General features: G+C 42.7%; 1 long non-coding RNA gene across 1 annotated transcript; it reads left to right on the top strand.

The window, feature by feature from the left end:
• The first annotated feature begins 1,223 nt into the window (after positions 1-1,223).
• On the top strand, positions 1,224-13,143 carry LOC137083738 (uncharacterized). Its single transcript, XR_010906585.1, has 4 exons — positions 1,224-1,274; positions 12,415-12,517; positions 12,809-12,955; positions 13,026-13,143. It is a non-coding gene; the product is annotated as an uncharacterized lncRNA (long non-coding RNA).

Genomic DNA, 13,143 nt, shown 5'->3' with positions numbered 1-13,143 from the left:
TTAGGACTCCAATAAATGTAGTGGTTTCTTTAGTTTGATAATAATGACTTAATTGTGTACACATAATGAAGGCTAGATGCAGATCTTGTTTATTTATTTTTTCTTGTTTTTTTCCGGTTCTTTAGCGGTTCTTTAAGGTGGATAAGGTGCTATATAGCACCAATTCCATATAAAGAACCTGTAAAGCCCCTGTGTGGTTTTTCAGCTGTTCTTCAGTGGTTCTTTGGGGTGGTTAAGGTGCTATATAGCACCACTGTCATAACAAATCAAATAAAAAAAAGCCCCTCTAGTTTCTGTCTCTCTTTTAGTTTCTTAATTTAGTTGGGGAATTGATTACAAAAGAACATTAAATAAAATAATAATATTCACATGAAGTTAACATGGTTCTCAACCTTTTTGGCCCAAAGGCCCCCAAATCAAATATATTTGAGCCCTCAAACACAACACTTTTTGACCCCAGCAAAGTGATTCAAAACAGCGTTTTGCCATTGGTATTAAAAATTAAGCTAATGAATATGGGGCCTGCCCAACTTTTTAAAATTAAAACACAATAGGTATTCAATACACACAAATTAGAACAGTAGGCGGCTACCAAATCAAATCCACACTTGAACCATTTTCAAATCATCACCCATACATCGCTTATTAATAGCCAATACATTATAAATAAAAATAATAAAAAACCTCTTGGAAAAAAAAATTATCTGCTGGAAACTGATTTCACTTTATCACACCGCTATAAAATGTTATTTACAGCGCCAAAACAAAGTTATCTTAATTACATTTTATTTAAGTATAATATTTTATACTTAATTTACTTTATTTTATTTTATTTTAATTTTATGTTTTGTTCATTTGTGTAGTCTAGCTTTAATAACATATTATGATGTCCGTATATATATATATATATATATATATATATATATATATATATATATATATATATATATATATACGGACATCATAATATGTTATTAAATAAATAAATAAAAAAAATATATATATATTTTTTTTTACAGTCTATGATATATATATATATATATATATATATATATATATATATATATATATATATATATATATATATATATATATATATATATATATATATATATATATATATATAAACGCGCCAATCAGATGTACGCCGTTTGTGCGCGAGCGGTCCTACTCGAGAAACTGCCTCATTGATTTGTGTCGTTGCTCGTTGTTGGACCTTTGGAGCCGGCGTCGTTATGAAGAGAGACTGAGGAGAGAGAAAGAATCTTGCCCAGGTGAGTGTCATACCTCCAACTGTCACATAAATATGCTATTAAAGTTGAGTTCCTTGTTAGGGGGACATTTTGTTGGTATTTTAAAATGTTGTACCGTGTTTTGAGTAATGTTAGCCGACTGTGTGGAGCCTGACCAACTGTGTTGACTAATTTAACTTAGTTAACGATTTTTTTTCCGCAATAAACAAAGCGAATAACATCCTAGTGACGCTCAAAAAGAAAAAGGATAACTATTTCTTACACTCGAGCCAGAGTTGCAGCAGTAACGTTTTAGTAACGTTAAGTTATTTCAACCAAATACACTGAAACGCCTTTGGTGTAACGTCAACCGACAAAGCTCGAGAGACAGAGGGGGGTTTAAAGGGGGGGGGGGGGGGGTGAAATGCTGTTTCATGCATACTGAGCTTTTTACACCTTTAAAGACTTGGATTCCCATCCTAAACATAGACAAAGTTTCAAAAACTAATGTTGGACGTTTGATGGAGTATTTCTGTGTTAAAAATACTCCTTCCGGTTTCTCACAAGTTTCGGCGAGTTTTTTTCGAGTATGGGTCTACTTGACGTTAAATAGAGCGGAAGGTCCTTGTATGGGCCGTATGGGCTCTTCTCCCGGTAGGGTGCGCGCGCGCGTGACTAGAGGGAGAGAGAGGAAATGCACGCTGTAAACAGTCTCTCAGGTGCAGATCCAGTCGTCCGTGAACACTTATGACGCGCCGCGCTCCACTTTATTCCTATGGGTGACGTCGAGCGACTTCAACGCTTCAGCACAGCATTCCGGGAAGGCAGCGCTGCATTTGAACCGTTTTGAACGCAGAAATGACGGGAAGCTTCAAGGCATCGCTTCAGTCGCGTCGCAAAGTGGATTTCCACGGTCACTGCTGTCACAGGACTTCACCAAATCATACCAAAGAAGTGTGTTTTTGACAGAGCGGTCCTGCTTTGGAAGATGCAGGTGAGTAAATCAACTTCAAATGTCTCTGCTATTGGCTACCGTCGCATGAGTAAACATCAGTAAACGATATGATCGCGTGCTTCGTCATTCAAATGCGCTAACGGTTACTCCATTGTTGTTCTGTATAACGTTACACTATTCTGACTCTGACGTGCAAAACCGTTTTGCTTGCTACCTCTAAGGTCTAGTCACATACAATAGTCCATAAACCGAATCATGTCCTCATAAACTGCACACAAAGGCCCCTAAATACAGTACATACCACAGAGACGGACATCCTGATGTTGCCGTTTCTCCTGTTCAATTTATTTCAGCCTCAGATCTGATTGTGGATCATTATCTGTATTAGCTGAGATAGATGGGTTAAGTAATAATTAAGGCTAACGTGGTCGTTCGTTTCGTGACTAACTATTTAATCTTTTTTTTTTTTTTTTTTTTTTTTTGAATCGCTGATAGAGATGACAGCCACGGTCCTAGAGGTGGGCTTTATATAACGTTAGCTGCACCGTTCCCATGGATACTGTGTCTAACGTTAGTGAATATGAAATAAAAATAACATATGCACAACTTCTTAACTATTAAGTTAAAATTAAATGTAAGCATACTTATGTTAACCGTTTAAAGCTCAAATATTGTATTTAATCTTACATGCAAGAGGTGTAACATTACATAGTGTAAAGCCGGGTGCACACTGTGCGATTTTGGCCACGATTTGGCCGTCTGGGACAAATTTAGCAAATCCTAAAAGATTCCTCAGATCCTAGGCTAAAATCTGACGTCTTTGGTCGTTAGTTTGACATGTTCACCGGCAGCCGATTAATGAGCGTTGCGATCAAATTTTACCTCAGACGAAATTCTGGCAGTGTCAGAAGATTTGGCACACAATCCCGCAGTGTGACTTCTCCTACGACGACATTCAAATATCTCCGTTCTTCAAGACAAACTATGACCAAAACGAGAGCTAGAGATTTCTTTGTAGCCAGCATTTCAGCCCCGCGTGTAACGCAGCTCACTGTTACCGAACGCGTCATTCATTGATGATATGAACTCCGGGTGAGTTTTCTTGCGCGCGTCCGTTTTTAGTGCGCCTTCACTATCGTGCAGTCTGACATTAATGTCAACTGAGATCTTACAGTGTGACATGGGGATCATGTTCGTACAGTCTGACAAGGGACATTCGCAAAGGATTTTGAAAAATCGCACAGTGTGCAGGACCCTTAAGGTTACGTCAAAGACTTCTATGCAAATGTAACTGGAATGGTAGCAAACAACAAATTATTTAACGTTAGCCTAAAAGTTAACGTTAGCTCTATTTATTTAGGCTATTTATCATTAGCTTAATTATTAACATTGGCCAATTTCATGTCATGAATATTTGCATGTAACTGTTAATGAATTGGTTTGAAGATGATTTTCAGTTAAAGGCACAATATGTAATGTTTCAGCATTAAAAATATAAAAGATCACTATATGATGTTTCTTAAAAAACTAAGTTCGGGAGAAGCACGTTCAAATGATCTACCTAATCATGATGTCATTCCAACCAGCTGTCAACAATCAGTAATCAACATGTCTACCAATCAGCTCAAGTGGAAGATCACATAAATACCCAGTCAACTCACCAACGTTCCTTGACAAAGTTTGCAGCATTCTGGCAGGTCACTTTTTCTACCCACGCTGTCAACATGGCTCCACACGCTGCTTGAAGCTATGCTACAATGCTACAAAACTTTCCTTACAAATTCCTAAGCTACCTAAAGCCCCTTTTGGCCGCTTTTCATCAGCATTATTTCAAACCAATGGCTCCTCAACATCACGGTAAAAGAATTCCTGTTTTTTCCAAAGTGTAATGTGGTCTTTGCCACAATTCAATCAATGAGGAGTCAGTTGTTTGAGCAGCGCTCAGACACTGTAAAGAGTGCACACTGCACAGACTTACAGCAGGACAGCTACAACAGCTCCTGTCCCAAGAAATAGAAATGTATCTTAAATAACATAGTTCCGGCATGCATCAAGCTTTGTTGTGATCTTGCTGCCTCTGTGTACAACAGATAGAAACTTGTCACACACAAAGTGCATTTGCCGTGGTGATGAACAATAAATTTACTCGCTCGCAAAGCAAATGAATGTATCGTGAGGCTAAGTAACTTAAATGTTGACAATACAGCATAATGATTATTTAAGCCATCTTATATTTTGGAGACAGAAACATACATCACATCTTCCTAATTGTGATTAAACTTTTGAATGTGGCGCCGTGTTGTGTTCAGAATATTACAGTTTCAGAGCATTTACAATCAATGTATGGCGCCAAGTTCTTATGAACCAGGACTGTTTTCTTTAATGTGATTATATTGTAATGTTGTATGCTAAATTTAATAAGAGTTGGACCCAAATGGGTCTCTTTCAAAATAAGAGTCCCATTATGGTTTTACAAACATGCTTCTCCATTTTGTTCCATCTAACTTTTTCTCCACCACAGAAGCAGTGATGTTCCATCTTCTCCCACAGGAGCTCAGTTTCTCTGGCTAATTTCTCCTCTGCCATAATAGTGCTATTCTCTCTGCTCCCACAGGAGCTCAGTTTTCTGGCTAATCTTTTTCTCCTCTGCGCCACAGCAGCGCTGTTATCTCTGCTCCCGCAGGAGCTCAGTTTCTCCGGCTATTTTTCTCCTGTGCCACAGCAGTGCTGTTCTTTCTGCTCCCACAGGAGCCCAGTTTCTCTGGCTAATTTCTCCAGTATCCATAACAGTGTGGTTCCTTTTGCTCCCACAGGAGCTCAGTTTCTCTGGCTAATTCCTCCAGTGTCCATAACAGTGTGTTTCCTTCTGCTCCCACAGGAGCTCAGTTTTTCGGGCTAATCTCTTCTCCACTGCTGTAGCAGTGCTGTTCCCTCTGCTCCCGCAGGAGCTCAGTTTCTCTGGCAAATTTCTCCACCGCCAAAGCAGTTGTTGTTCCCTCTGCTCCCACAGGAGCTCAGTTTTTCTGGCTAACCGTTTTTCCACTGCTCCCACAGGAGCTCAGTTTTTCTGGCTAACCGTTTCTCCACTGCTGCAGCAGTGCTGTTCCCTCTGCTCCCACAGGAGCTCAGTTTTTTCTGGCTAACCGTTTCTCCACTGCTGCAGCAGTGCTGTTCCCTCTGCTCCCACAGGAGCTCAGTTTCTCTGGCTAACCGTTTCTCCACTGCCAAAGCAGTGTTGTTCCCTCTGCCCCCACAGGAGCTCAGTTTTTTCTGGATAACCGTTTCTCCACTGCTGCAGCAGTGCTGTTCCCTCTGCTCCCACAGGAGCTCAGTTTCTCTGGCTAACCGTTTCTCCACTGCCAAAGCAGTGTTGTTCTTTATGCTTCCGCAGGAGCTGAAGAAAATCAGCATTTGGTCCTACCCATTGCAATGTTTGAGAATGAAATTTATCCATCTGACGAAGATCCTCTACAGCATCCCACAGCTGCAAGGAGCACCACAAGACACCGTGACTGAATCTCCAGCAACACAGCGTGACCGTCGGCCCAGCCGAGCCACATCCCGTACACCGAGACGCAGAGGCTTGCCATCGCCTCCACCTTCAAGACATCCACCATCTCCAGCTTCCTCCTACTCCTCAGTACAACCTACGATTCCAGCAATAGAGAAATGGACCGTACTAGGGTTAAGACAAGTGCTAATCAGTGTCGATGATAATTTTTCCAGAATAATTAATAAAGCCAAATTATACAACCTGTACGTGTCACTTCAAGCAGCTTCTCCATCTCCAAAATCCACTCCACCTTCCAAAACTACAAACAGGTCAAGGAAACATAAGGATCCGAACTCACGCTCTCAAAAGACCCCTTCTCCCACAGAACTGGTTCTTCCTTGAAGACCAGGCCACTGCAGCAGGCCCTCAGCTAGCCCGGGCCGCGCCCCAGTTCCAGCCACCGCCGCCATCGTCGCCGCCACCCAGCCCAACTCATCTCTCTGCTCCGCCGAGCCAGAGACCGTGGGTGTTTCCAGCATTGCACCTCAGGTTACAATACCAGTTTCCTCTGCCCCAGGCAATCCTTTAAGCGTAAGTACGCTTCCGCCAGCAGCTCAAGCTTTGTATCACAGCCTTTTCCTGTCACTTCTTCTAACCCCTTCCCTTGGCCTGCAGCCCCACCATCAAACTCTAGCGCGAGGCTGCCTCCGCTAGCGGTGCAGGCCCAGCTGCTTTTTGTCCTCCTTAGCTTTCCTCTTTCCCCTTTTTTCCCATTCCTCCTTTGTCGGGGACCGACCGAAACGAGAGGTTGCCTCCGCAAGCAGTTTTCGGCCCCTGGTTTCTACCCGCCTAACACTTTTTCCCAAACTAGTGCTCCATTCACTCTGTTTTCTGCAACACGGATGCCCTTCCCGCCGAATGCTACAGCCTTGGAACTGCCCCCTGTCGCCAGCAACATTAGAGCACAGATCCTCACAGAAATTCAGGCTGTTGGCGCCAGAGGCGGACCCATTCCCATTCCCAACCCCAGTACCAAAGTATTGAGAGCTAATATTCCCATAAACCACCCATTGAGACCCCTAATTGACGCTTCTCTCATTTCCATCCTTCAAGCTGTTTCCCCCAGAACCCTCCAATCCTACCTAACTGCATGGAAGTGTTTCAAGTCTTTTCACTCCATATACAAGCTGAATTTTCCAGATTATTCTTTGCTTACCATCACTTCATTCATATCTTATTTCAACAGCATCAAGAACCTCCAAGTCAGCTCCATCAAGGGTCCTCTAAGCTGAATTCAACAAACTTGTGTTTGGTCTGCCCTCTCCAGAAATAACCAATTCACAAACATCCATGCTCATCAAAGGCATCCAAAAAACTCAACCCACCCACGCAGACAACCAATAACTCTAGACATACTTACCAAATGTATCTCCACCCTCCGCCAAGGCTACCACTCCACCAATACTGCCCGCACTCTGGATGCAATGTTTATATTGGCTTGCTCCGGTTTTCTCAGAAGCTCAGAAATTACCATCACGTCCACCTTCAACCCAAAGCTTCATCCTATAATTTCAGACCTAGCAGTGCTAGATGACGAAACAATCTCTTACTTCATCAAACAAAGCAAGACTGATCAAATGAAAAAAGGGCAATCCATTTACATTTTCAACCTTCCATCACCAATCCAGCCGTATCAATCCATTTTAGCCAGCCTACATTTCAGAAGTTTGCAGACTAAACTTTTATCTGAACCACTCTTCACAGACGATGCTAACCGCCCTGTCACACGTTTCTGGTTCCAAAAACACCTCAAGTCTATACTGATTCTATCCGGCATCTCGGCAGACAACTTTTCTAGCCATTCATTCCGCATAGGTGCAGCAACCACAACTGCTCAAAAAGGTCTCTCCCAGCACCAGATCCAAAAACATGGTCGCTGGTCGTCAGAGGCTTTCAAGAGCTACATCCGCTCCAATCGCTCCCACATCAAAGAAGCCCAACAGACAGACCCTCATCAGCTAAAATTGTTTCAGCTTCAGCTTGTTTCCATACACTCAATCCTACAGGATCACCACATCCACTCCAATTCAACATCACCAAATTCACTAAATGAATCAATAATATTCACTGCCATAGCAGCATCTCTCCAGTCACTCCCGCAGGAACCCACCTCAAATTTTTCACTGCAGCAGTGTTATCTCCTCCGCTCTAATAGAAGTTCAGGATTCTCCATCCAGCTGGCTCTCACTGCCGCAGCAGTGTTATCTCCTCCGCTCTAACAGAAGCTCAGGATTCTCCATCCAGCTGGCTGTCACTGCCGCAGCAGTGTTATCTCCTCCGCTCTAACAGAAGCTCAAGATTCTCCATCCAGCTGGCTCTCACTGCCACAGCAGTGTTATCTCCTCCGCTCTAACAGAAGCTCAGGATTCTCCATCCAGCTGGCTGTCACTGCCGCAGCAGTGTTATCTCCTCCGCTCTAACAGGAGCTCAGGATTCTCCATCCAGCTGGCTCTCACTGCCGCAGCAGTGTTATCTCCTCCGCTCTAACAGAAGCTCAAGATCCTCCATCCAGCTGGCTGTCACTGCCGCAGCAGTATCTCCCCCGCTCTAACAGAAGCTCAGGATTCTCCATCCAGCTGGCTCTCACTGCCGCAGCAGTGTTATCTCCTCCGCTCTAACAAAAGTTCAGGATTCTCCATCCAGCTGGCTGTCACTGCCGCAGCAGTGTTTTGTCCTCCGCTCTAACAAAAGTTCAGAATTCTCCATCCAGCTGGCTCTCCATCCAGCTGGCTCTCACTGCCACAGCAGTGTTATCTCCTCCGCTCTAACAAAAGCTCAGGATTCTTCATCCAGCTGGCTCTCACTGCCGCAGCAGTATCTCCTCTGCTCTAACAGAAGTTCAGGATTCTCCATCCAGCTGGCTCTCACTGCCGCAGCAGTGTTATCTCCTCCGCTCTAACAAAAGTTCAGGATTCTCAATCCAGCTGGCTCTCACTGCCACAGCAGTGTTTTGTCCTCCGGTCTAACAAAAGTTCAGAATTCTTCATCCAGCTGGCTCTCACTGCCACAGCAGTGTTATCTCCTCCGCTCTAACAAAAGCTCAGGATTCTTCATCCAGCTGGCTCTCACTGCCGCAGCAGTATCTCCTCTGCTCTAACAGAAGTTCAGGATTCTCCATCCAGCTGGCTCTCACTGCCGCAGCAGTGTTATCTCCTCCGCTCTAACAGAAGCTCAGGATTCTCCATCCAGCTGGCTCTCACTGCCGCAGCAGTGTTATCTCCTTCGCTCCAATAGAAGCTCCGCATTCCCCATCCAGCTGGCTCTCACTGCCGCAGCAGTATCTCCTCCGTTGTTACAGAAGCTAAGCTTTTCCATCCAGCTGGTTTTCACTGCCGCAGCAGTGTTATCTCCTCCACTCCAATAGAAGCTCAGCATTCCCCATCCAGCTGGCTCTCACTGCCGCAGCAGTATCTCCTCCGTTCTAACAGAAGCTAAGCTTTTCCATCCAGCTAGTTCTCACTGCCGCAGCAGTGTTATCTCATTCGCTCCAGCAGAAGCCCAGTTTCTCCAACCGAATTTACTGCAAAACAGTGTCATCTTCTCCGCTCCAACAGAAGCCAGTTCCTCCACCCAAAGGCCTCCACTGCCACAGCAGTGATACCGCCTCAGCTCCCACAAGAGTTCCGTTTTTTCCATTCAACTTGCTTGTACTGCCGCAGCAGTGATTTCTCCATATTTCCGCAGGAGTGTCAGTTCTACGTCCAACCCAGCTCACTGGTTTCGAAAAACAAGTTAAAATGGCTCGTCTCCACGGCTGCAGCAGTATCGACAACTCGGCTCTCGCAAAGCCCGATACTCCATTGAAACTCGTTTCAATACCACAGCAATGTCGTCATCTCCATTCCCACAGGAGCCCAATCATCCGTGCAAATTGTTCGTTTGGATAGTTGGAAAGCAAGTTGAAACGTCTCGTATCCTCTGCCGCAGCAGTTATAGTCAATTTCGCTCCCGCAGGAGCTCTGATACGTCTTTTCAAAACCTGTTTCACTGTCTCAGCAGTCTCACCTTCTCCACCCCACAGGAGCCCAATTCTCTGTACAACTGGGTCTTCGGATAGTTTGGAAAGCAGATTTAAAAGGGCTCCTCTCCACTGCCACAGCAGTATCACCAACCTCACTCCCGCAGGAGTTCTGTTCCTCCATCCAAACTTGTCCCACCCCCACAGCAGTGTCATGTTCTCAACTCCTACAGGAGCCTAATTCTTTGTACAGCCAGCTCATTGGATACGTTTGAAAGTATGCTGAAACAGCTCGTCTCCACTGCCACAGCACTGCTATCTCCTCTCGCCTACATGCAACCACCCCAGCTGACTACCAACGAGGTTCACCTTTCTGATATCACGACCATACAAACCTCAGACAATAATGAACAAGATCTCCCGATCCAGTGACTATCCCCCCCTTCGATTGGCACAGCACCAGTTCATGCTCTGCAACTTTTGGGGGCATCAACATCATTTACTGGCTGCTGTCCTATGCTAGTAGCAATTTTTTGGGGGAGTACTCTGGGTTCGGGCCAAATACCGAGCTCGGAGCCCTCTCCTCGGACAGCACGCCAAATACGCATACCATTTATTCTATCTGAATTATTTGTAAGTGTGAACTCGTGAAATGATGTTTCTTAAAAAACTAAGTTCGGGAGAAGCACGTTCAAATGATCTACCTAATCATGATGTCATTCCAACCAGCTGTCAACAATCAGTAATCAACATGTCTACCAATCAGCTCAAGTGGAAGATCACATAAATACCCAGTCAACTCACCAACGTTCCTTGACAAAGTTTGCAGCATCCCTCCACCACCCCTTCTACCTCACACGCACCTGGTTAACTTTCCTAACCAGAAATACGGGGGGAGTACTCTGGGTTCGGGCCAAATACCGAGCTCGGAGCCCTCTCCTCGGACAGCACGCCAAATACGCATACCATTTATTCTATCTGAATTATTTGTAAGTGTGAACTCGTGAAATCTATGTTATATATTTTTTAAAGTTGTGTGTTTACATTATCCCGACAGTTCCAATTAACTTCTAAATCCAGAGAAATTAATATTTTAATTGGAAGACACGGACCGTGTCTTTATTTCCGTTATGTCGCCCGTCTTTCACGTCATATCCGCGTTTGCGTCTTGCTTCCTGCGGAACTTCGGCGGAACCGCCAAACTCAAAGAGGAACACTGACAGTATAAGGGGAACACCCGTATAAAAAAGTCTGTATGATAATGGATCATGACTACTCTTTGCCTGTACGTTTTGCCAGCTCAACAAAGCGCAAACGTACGGGTGAAAAAAATGACCTGGGAAGATTTTGGGACAGTAGAAGAAGCAAGATACGTGTAAACCTTGGAGAAGCCTTTGAAAGATGGCGAAATCTTCATGACAAGCTCGGACTGCAGAGATATGCTGATCTCGCTTTCGTTTTAATAAACAGGTAATTTAAGTAACCATTCAGCTAACATAATAATCATATAATCATAACATGCTGTATGTTTGCATATTGCATAGCGATCTTGACCACATTGAGACGCGTTTAGCTGAATACGTATACATTTTGTATTGCATCGGCTTTTCAAACAGGCGGATTCTGTGTTTTTGGAGACTGAAGCTGAGACTTTTTAAAACTGATTCAAAAGTATATTTATATCCGTATATTTGGTGACACGATGATGTCATGTGTAAAACGCAGATGGACTAGCTATTATTGGTTTTATATGTAGCTGGAGAAGGTAACGTTAGCTTCATAAGGTAATATGCCACTATCTTGGTCAATTAATATAAGGTGACCGTCACTTTTATCATATGTTAATACTAGCTACATATAATATCGATTTAATAATGATCTACTTATTCATATATCTCTGAGTTCCAAAATAAATGTTTATTAGAATGATTGATGAACGTGGGGAGCGACACAGCGCGTGTTCCAATGAACAACGTATTGCTGGTCCTGGTTCTCTCATTTACTATGTTTTATGTTGGTAATGATAAACTAAATTGAAATGTATTTCCTTATTGAACAGTTGATATACAGAATGTTCGACAATCGCGGATGCCATGTCAACATCTATAATTTGAGTAACTCAAATTATGATGCACGGTTAATATGTCAACATAGCCTACCAACTTATAGATGTGTTGACATAGCGACCGCCCGCACAACATTCTGTCTCACACATTAGCTAACGCTACTGATAAGTTTATTTCATTAGATTGACATTATATAAAGTGAAAAGCCGTAACTAAACTTAACAATAATAGAGATGTAATATAACAATTACCTTGTCAGTGAACATGTTGACAGTGACAATGACAACAACTCCCATGAGCCCACGCACTTTCCCGACGTCATCAAAGTACGTCTGTTGTTATTATTTTGAATGAGTGACCCCTAGTGGCCAAAAGTTGCATACTGCACGTTTAAGGCTGTGCATCATCAATGTCACGATACGATACACATCACGATATGGATCAATTTGTAATTACATTTCTTTTGAGCAGAGTTTAGTAACAGTAATATCTGTTTATTGAATAACCAGTGCCAGTGTTTCTGTTATAACAGTTGTGATAACTGAAAAACTATTTAGTTTATGTCATTTAGAAAAAATTAAGAGTTAAATTAAATAAATTGTCACAAGAACAGCTTGGTTCAATATTGATTATTTTTGGCTACATAACAGGTATGCCACATGCATGGCAAATTTTCTCAAGGAATAGGATACACATCTCTTAACTGATGCTGTAAACTATGGGAGTCAGTTGAAGCCTACTATAATATTGAAGGTAAAATTGAACAGATTTGTACAAACACTTAAATTACACAAGGATTTTTTTTAAATAATAATAAAGTTAAAATATTTGCTAAACAAATTACATATTTCTACTCAAATTTGTTTTTTAAAGTATAAACATTTAAATGGTGGCTGTCAAACAAACTTTCTCAATACACATTTGGTGTAGAAGCAGAACTTTGGTGTCTGTTCATCTAAGACAAATTGTATTACTTTTTAGATTCCTGTGTAAGTGTGTTTTGTATTTGTACCCACATTTGTACCAATTTCAATACCCCTATAGGTTGATGCAGGAGAAGATGAACAAAGTATTAGGGGACATCTAGAGAAGCTTCAACCAAACATAGAGCTCCTCAAAGAAAGGATGGTGTGGAAAAATTTTGTGTCCAACCATAGCACTGAGGAGACTCGTTTCAGACTGGTGAAAATGGTAAGTACAGTAGTGTGTTGATTGCCTCCTTATGTATGACTACTTTTTAATATGTCTTTTTTTACTTTAGCCAACAAATTCTTACACAGCTCTCTGTAATGGCACAGAGACCTTCAAGTTTCACGGAGTCCCCTTAAGGACAAGTTCAGGCGAAAGATTGAGGACTGAAGATGGCAGGCTAAAAAAAG

This window comes from Pseudorasbora parva, chromosome 7, assembly GCF_024679245.1.
Source record: "Pseudorasbora parva isolate DD20220531a chromosome 7, ASM2467924v1, whole genome shotgun sequence".
NCBI lineage: Eukaryota > Metazoa > Chordata > Actinopteri > Cypriniformes > Gobionidae > Pseudorasbora > Pseudorasbora parva.
The sequence above is the reverse complement of the archived record's forward strand: the minus strand, read 5'-3'. Positions and strand labels throughout refer to the sequence as shown.